General features: G+C 42.2%; 3 non-coding genes across 3 annotated transcripts; 1 reads left to right on the top strand and 2 right to left on the bottom strand.

Annotated features, from left to right (window-relative positions):
- Window positions 1-1150: 1150 nt before the first annotated feature.
- On the top strand, window positions 1151-1264 carry LOC140310635 (U5 spliceosomal RNA). Its single transcript, XR_011916687.1, has one exon. It is a non-coding gene; the product is annotated as a U5 spliceosomal RNA (small nuclear RNA).
- Window positions 1265-4510: 3246 nt separating this feature from the next.
- On the bottom strand, window positions 4511-4694 carry LOC140310412 (U2 spliceosomal RNA). The gene has a single exon (XR_011916486.1). It is a non-coding gene; the product is annotated as a U2 spliceosomal RNA (small nuclear RNA).
- Window positions 4695-4938: 244 nt separating this feature from the next.
- On the bottom strand, window positions 4939-5054 carry LOC140310520 (U5 spliceosomal RNA). The gene has a single exon (XR_011916580.1). It is a non-coding gene; the product is annotated as a U5 spliceosomal RNA (small nuclear RNA).
- Window positions 5055-7631: the final 2577 nt, after the last annotated feature.

Raw genomic sequence — 7631 nt, 5'->3', positions numbered from 1 at the left:
ACAAGAACTCATAAGTTTGGCAGTATTGCTCTGCCGTCAGCAATCATACACCCATTTTATTTTCGTGAGACATGTGCAAGCACCTGTTCATCTACTGTTCTATCACTATGAATTAGTGATCTATTATCAATAAGGATACTTCTACAACTACTATCAAAGTATGTCCAGACTTCTTATGTTGTCAGTTGCTATATATGAATAAGTGGGTAGCTACTGACAAGCATTAAGCATGTCACACAGCCCAAACATATAACATTTCAGGACACACCACACAGTTAACAACCACAGTGAAGCGTGTCAAAGCCCAAACATGTAACATTCAACAGGACACTTACACAACACATTCAAATCAAACAGTCAGACAACATACAAGAACATATACCCCAGCCGGCATTGCTCCCTGCCTATTTTCGTACAGCACACTATGTGTGCGCACACCTTTATTCACAAACTCTTCAACTTATACTCTTTTACCGAAGCTGCTACAGCTCGATTGGCCGAATACCCTTTGATCCTATTTCGGTGAATTTGACATCTGCCTTACATATAACAGATTAGCGGTTTAGCAGTTTTAATTTAGTTTGAGTGAAGGAATTCATTTTATAGCAAAATCCGAAATCGTGAAGAACTCATGAAAGTAAGCTTATTCTCGGATTCCTGAAACTTTAGATTTGCTCTTTCTTTTACTGCAAAGTACAACGTTGTTTTTCTTGTTTAAATCTTTCTAGACATGGTAAATATTAAGGACAAAGCAGTTTTCACATAGTTTGAGTGAAGGAATTCATTTTATAGATAAAATCCCAAGAGTCTGCTGAGAAAAGAGAGTGAATGCGAAGTAGACTTTAACACGGCTATGGGAGCGAGCCGAGTGTGGGCTAACCGGGAGAATTGCTTGAAAGAAACGCGACACCGAATGAGCGATCAGAACAAAGCCTCAATACGGGATTCTCGTGGTGTTTTTGTTGCTGCCTTGTCTTTTGCACAGAGTAAAAGACAAGGCAGCCATCAAATAGGGCCCGATTGTTCCTAGTTGGTCAGCCGAGGAGCAAGGGGGGGGGGGGAGCAAGCGTCTCAACCAAGCAAAGCTCACCATTGGGAAGGTGGCTATGCCAACTAGCCTGATGCCCTGCTCCCGCAGTGACGGATAATCGTACTCTGGTTTCTCTTCATAACGTACAAGTCTTTCGCCTTTTACTAAAGATTTCTGTGGAGAGCAGCACTAATGAGTTGTTTCTATTTTTGGCAGGCTTTACCTTTGCGGGTGAAGCCCTTTCTGTCTGTGCAAAAGAAATCTTCTTACTGTGCAGAGTGACTTCTCTGAGTAGAGTCGCCTTACTTGTTGCGACTGTGCCGATGTTCGAAGCTGGAGTGCAAAGTTGTTGCTTGAATGGTGCTTGCTGGAGCGTGCGGGAGTGCAAAGTTATACCATTTAAAAGGGCTGAAGAGTGCTCAGTGCAGCGGGTGGGCGACACTCTGGCCACCTTGAAAACCGAGGTTACATCCACTACCAGGGGCAGCCCAAGTTCTGCTGCAAGTGTGGTGAGCATGGGCACCTGGTTGAGGCTTGTACCAAGGTGTTATGTGGGAAGAGCAGAGAAATTGGGCAAACTTTTGGAGAGTGTCCAAATGGCAGGAAATGTAATCTCTGTGGAGAATGAAATCACCTCTTCAGAGATTGCCCTAAATCTTTTGCCAACAAATTAAAGACGGTAAAGCCACAGTCAAGCCAACAAAGAGAAGGACCAAAGGTGGCAGTTGGTGAACAAAGTGAAGAGGTTGACCCAATAAATTCAAACTTCCCGCCAAAAGCTTGGATTGGAAGTGAGGAGCAAAAAGGGGAGGGGTCTGTAGAGGCCTCACCACTCAGTGTTGAAGTCTGTGAGAATTCACAGGCAGAGGGTGGAGCTACGCTAAATGAGGAGGAAGAGCAGACAGGTGAGTCTAGTGAAGATACTCACCTCCCCGAAGGTCAACAGCCGAAGAGGACGGCATCTGAGCCTCTGATTCCCCAGTGGTATCAGAGAAGAGGGGAAGGGTTAGGTCCCTTTCAGACAGTTCTTCAGTGGAAGAACCTAGAGTCTTCCCCTCCGACTCACCAAATGAGGTCTCCTTTTTAACTTCAGCTCTGCAATCAACCCCCAGGGACTCAAAGTTAAATGCAACATTGCGTCAGAGGCCAACACCGAGAGTCCGAAAAGGAAATATAGATCACCCTACTCACTTTTCACCTAAAGAAATGAAGGAAGAGCTAGTTTGTTTTGTAGTAGTGTAATTTGTTTTGATAACTTAGAAAAACGAAAATGACATACCTACTTTCCTTTATGCTTTTAATGGTTCTCACCTTCTCAACACTAAATGTGAGAAGTGTGAAATCAAAGACAAGAGCCCAGAGTATTTTATCCTTCTTAGACTCCATAAAATCAGATGTGTTTTTAATACAAGAATGTGGACTACCTTTTTTAAAAAACCATAGACAATGGGAGGAAATGTGGCCCCATTTATCGATATGGAGTGGCTCAAATCAAAATAAAAATGATGGTGTGGCCATTCTAATTAAAAATCCGCATGTTCTGGTGAAAGGTAGCACAGTGGTGAGAGACGGACGGGCACTTTTAGCACACTTGAATTTTATGGGGCAAGACTTTAACCTCTTAAATATTTATGGTTTCAATGGAAAAAATGAAAGGTATGACCTTTTAGAAGATATACAGCTTTACATGCTAGGGCAAGTACCTTTAGTTGTAGGAGGGGATTTTAACTGTATCTTGAGCAGGAAAGATAGAAAAAGAGCAGGGGTAGATTTTAAAGTGGATAAGACTTCGATTTTACTTCAGGGCATATGCAGGGATTTTAAGCTTACTGACTGTTTTAAAACCATGCATCCCAGAGAGGAGGGCTTCACCTGGTTTAGTCATGATGGCACCAGAGCCTCTCGCATTGATTATTTCTTTACTAGAGATTGCCCACCCTCTGATGTTAGATTAACCCCTGTTTTCTTTTCAGACCACCTTATGCTCTCCTGCACCCTTTCACCCCCTTCTGGTGTGACGGTAGGAAGTGGTCTGTGGAAACTCAACTGTTCCCTGTTGGAGGATGAAATCATAGTCAGTCAGTACAGGGAATGTTATAAAGAGTGGCAGACCCTTCAAGACCTCTACGAAACACATGCACAATGGTGGGAAATGGTGAAGGAAACGACCCAGACTTTTTTTAAACAGCAAGGTAAACGTAAAAAAAGGAAAGAGAATATATGTATGATGGGACTACATAAACGCTTACAGCGCTACTTTAAACTAAATCAGTGTGGCATAGACTTTAAAGAAGAAATCAAAGATGTCAAAAAGGAAATGTCAGTTTCAGCAGAAATAAAGAGTAAAGGAATTTTTGTAAGAAGCAGGGAGCAGGAAATTGAGGAAGGTGAAAAAGAAAGAAAGTTATAAATAAAAAGGAGTGTATTCAAAATCTAAAAAGAGAAGATGGGTTTTTAACAAAATCCACACAAGAGATGATTGAAACTGTACATACCTTTTATAGTAACATGTACAAAGAGAAACCAGTGCACTTGGAAACATCGGCAGAAATCTTAAAATTCGTTGACAAAACCGTAAAAGAGAATGCACACTTGACACAGAATTTTACTGCTTTAGAGTTAAAAAAATGCCTAACAGGTTTTAAGAGAAGTCGAGCTCCGGGTTTAAACGGGCTTCCTGCAGAATTCTATCTGACCTATTGGGACCTTTTATCATCAGACATTTTAGATGTTTTTAAAGATTTTGAAAAACTCGACCGACTGCCTGACAGTTTTAGAGTGGGAATAGTGACTCTACTTTATAAAAAAAATGATAAGACTGACCTAAAGAATTGGAGGCCCATCACACTTTTAAACTTTGACTGTAAACTTTTTAGCAAGGTTTTAGCGACACGGATGTCCTCTGTTTTAGAGGAGGTAATTCACCCAGACCAAGCTTGTGCCATCTCAGGGAGACAACTCACCGACAGCCTCGTACTGATTCGAGACATCATTGATTACGCTAGAGACAGAAACACCCGGCTTGTCATCTTAAATTTAGACTTTGAAAAAGCATTTGATCGGGTCTCGCATCAATATCTCTTTCAGGTGTTGCAGCCATCGAAAAGGGCCCGATTGTTCCTACTTGGTGAGCTTTGCTTGGTTGAGACGCTTGCCCCCCCCCCCCCCCCCCCTGCTCCTCGGCTGACCAAGTAGAAACAATCTATTCGATGGCTGCCTTGTCTTTTACTCTGTGCAAAAGACAAGGCAGCCACAAACACCACGGGAACACCGTATTGAGGCTTTGTTCTGACCACTCATTCGGTGTCGCGTTTCTTTCAAGCAATTCTCCCGGTTAGCCCGCACTCGGCTCGCTCCCAGAGCCGTGTTAAAGTCCACTTCGCATTCACTCTCTTTTCTCAGCAGATTAAAAGAAAGTTTCATCTTGGGCTCCCTGAAACTTCCATCCTGCACCGCTGTTTGCTTTTTCACAAGAGCAGAGGAGAGCGCACCGTTCCCAGCGGCACTGCAGTACCGGGTCGAGGCTTGGAGTGAACGGAGCAAGCTTCTTTTTCAACTCCTATTCTTAAAAATCCATTTAATATGTTGTCCTCGTATAGAGGACATATTAAACTGATAAGAACAGATACTACACTTGATCTTAGCCAAAAGGCCGAGAAGCGATAGCTGTCCACTGTTTCAGGTCCGAGGGCCCTTGCTGGCACAATGCGCACTTGTAGCAATGTTCTTTTTATGGCCATAGGTGGCCAGAGTGTCACGTTGCACCTCCGCCCACCCGCTGCACTGAGCACTCTTCAGCCCTTTTAAATGGTATAACTTTGCACTCCCGCATGCTCCAGCAAGCACCATTCAAGCAACAACTTTGCACTCCAGCTTCGAACATCGGCACAGTCGCAACAAGTAAGGCGACTCTACGCAAAGGTAAAGCCTGCCAATAATAGAAACAACTCATTAGTGCTGCTCTCCACGGAAGTCTTTAGTAAAAGGCGAAAGACTTGTATGTTATGAAGAGAAACCAGAGTACGATTATCCGTCACTGCGGGAGCAGGGCATCAGGCTAGTTGGTATAGCCACCTTCCCCATGGTGAGCTTTGCTTGGTTGAGACGCTTGCCCCCCCCCCCCCTTGCTCCTCGGCTGACCAAGTAGGAACAATCGGGCCCTATTCGATGGCTGCCTTGTCTTTTACTCTATGCAAAAGACAAGGCAGCAACAAAAACACCACGAGAATCCCGTATTGAGGCTTTGTTCTGACCGCTCATTCGGTGTCGCGTTTCTTTCAAGCAATTCTCCCGGTTAGCCCACACTCGGCTCGCTCCCATAGCCGTGTTAAAGTCTACTTCGCATTCACTCTCTTTTCTCAGCAGACTCTTGGGATTTTATCTATAAAATGAATTCCTTCACTCAAACTATGTGAAAACTGCTTTGCCCTTAATATTTACCATGTCTAGAAAGATTTAAACAAAAAAAACAACGTTGTACTTTGCAGTAAAAGAAAGAGCAAATCTAAAGTTTCAGGAATCCGAGAATAAGCTTACTTTCATGAGTTCTTCACGATTTCGGATTTTGCTATAAAATGAATTCCTTCACTCAAACTAAATTAAAACTGCTAAACCGCTAATCTGTTATATGTAAGGCAGATGTCAAATTCACCGAAATAGGATCAAAGGGTATTCGGCCAATCGAGCTGTAGCAGCTTCGGTAAAAGAGTATAAGTTGAAGAGTTTGTGAATAAAGGTGTGCGCACACATAGTGTGCTGTACGAAAATAGGCAGGGAGCAATGCCGGCTGGGGTATATGTTCTTGTATGTTGTCTGCCTGTTTGATTTGAATGTGTTGTGTAAGTGTCCTGTTGAATGTTACATGTTTGGGCTTTGACACGCTTCACTGTGGTTGTTAACTGTGTGGTGTGTCCTGAAATGTTATATGTTTGGGCTGTGTGACATGCTTAATGCTTGTCAGTAGCTACCCACTTATTCATATATAGCAACTGACAACATAAGAAGTCCTTGTAGAAGTATCCTTATTGATAATAGATCACTAATTCATAGTGATAGAACAGTAGATGATGTCTCACGAAAATAAAATGGGTGTATGATTGCTGACGGCAGAGCAATACTGCCAAACTTATGAGTTCTTGTGGCAAACTTGATTCAGTGTCTTGACGTGTATACGCTGTTTCGCTGACTTGATTGTCACAAGAAACAAAGTGTGTTTGATAAGATCCGACCATTTTATTACGGGAGGATCAGTATGTATGGATTCTGATGTGACTGATAAACCCATTCGTATCTTAAGCATAATCTAATACGTGAGACAACGCCCTGGCACACGATAAAAAAAAAAAAAGAGAGAGAGCGTTTTTGTGTCCCCACAGTCCATAATGTAGAAAAGAGAGAAAAAAGCCTTTCTGATTTGGTGTGTGTGCTCATAGTGCAGAGTGTAGAGAAAAGAAAGCCGTTTTGGTGTCACGGGTGTTGTGACTTACACACACACATTTCTAAATTGAGAAAGGAAATTATTTTAGAGGAAGCACTAGAGTTTAGATCCCACATTTGTTGATAGGCATTCATTTATTTCTTCACTTCTGATGAAGTTTCAACAATAAACAACAAACTTTGTATTATGAGAAAGAACCAGACTCATTCTTCAGGAATCCGAAAATAAGCTCTATTTTATGAGTTATGCACGAATTCGGATTCTCCTATAAAACGAATTCATTACCTCAAACCAAGTTAAGACTGCTTTGTGAGAAAGATGAGAAAGAACTTCTTCAGCAATAAGCATCTCTCGACATATGACGAAATACAGATTTTGCTATAAAATGAATTCCTTCTATCAGCCTGACTTAAAACTGTTTGTCCTCCTTATTTATCCACTTCAAATCAAGTTTCAACAATTAAAAAAAATTTGTAGTTTGAGAAAGAACAACTTAATCTTCAGCAATCAGTATAAAAAGAGGTGCAAATGCAAACCATACATACCTAAAAGGTGGAGCGGAAGTATTCAGCTGCAAGTAGGTGTGAATGTTCGACCATAATTTGTAAAAAGCGGGTAAGAAAAGGTTCGAATGCCCGACTATATATTAACAAAAGCGGGAGGAGAGGTCTTCGGATGAGAGTGGGTGAGAATTTCCAACCATAATCTATAAAATACGGTGAAAAAAAATATGTGAATGCCTCATAGAACACTAAAAACGGAAGTGTTCGGCTGCAAGAAGGTGTGAATGTCCGACTATATTTGGTGAAAAGCAGGTGAAGCAAGGTCTGAATGCCCAACCTTACATCATCAAAAGCGAGATCAGAGGTGTTTGGCTGCAAGAAGGCCATAGTTTGCCAAAAGCGGGTAAGGTGCGAATGACCGACTAAATATCAACAAAAGTGGGGGCGGAGGTCTTCGGATGCAAGTGGGTGTGAATATCCCACCATACAAGTATGGTGGAGAGGAAGCTGTGAATGGCCGACCATAGTAAAAGGCGGGTGAGAGAAGGTGCGAATGTCAAAGCATACATAATCAAAACAGGGAGCGGAGGTGTTCTGCTGTAAGAAGGTGTGAATGTCCAACTATAGTTGGTAAAAAGCGGGTAAGAAAAGGTTAAAATAC

This window comes from Leuresthes tenuis, unplaced genomic scaffold (assembly GCF_036924035.1).
Source record: "Leuresthes tenuis unplaced genomic scaffold, fLeuTen1.0.hap1 SCAF_6, whole genome shotgun sequence".
NCBI classification, from domain to species: Eukaryota; Metazoa; Chordata; class Actinopteri; order Atheriniformes; family Atherinopsidae; genus Leuresthes; species Leuresthes tenuis.
The sequence above is the reverse complement of the archived record's forward strand: the minus strand, read 5'-3'. Positions and strand labels throughout refer to the sequence as shown.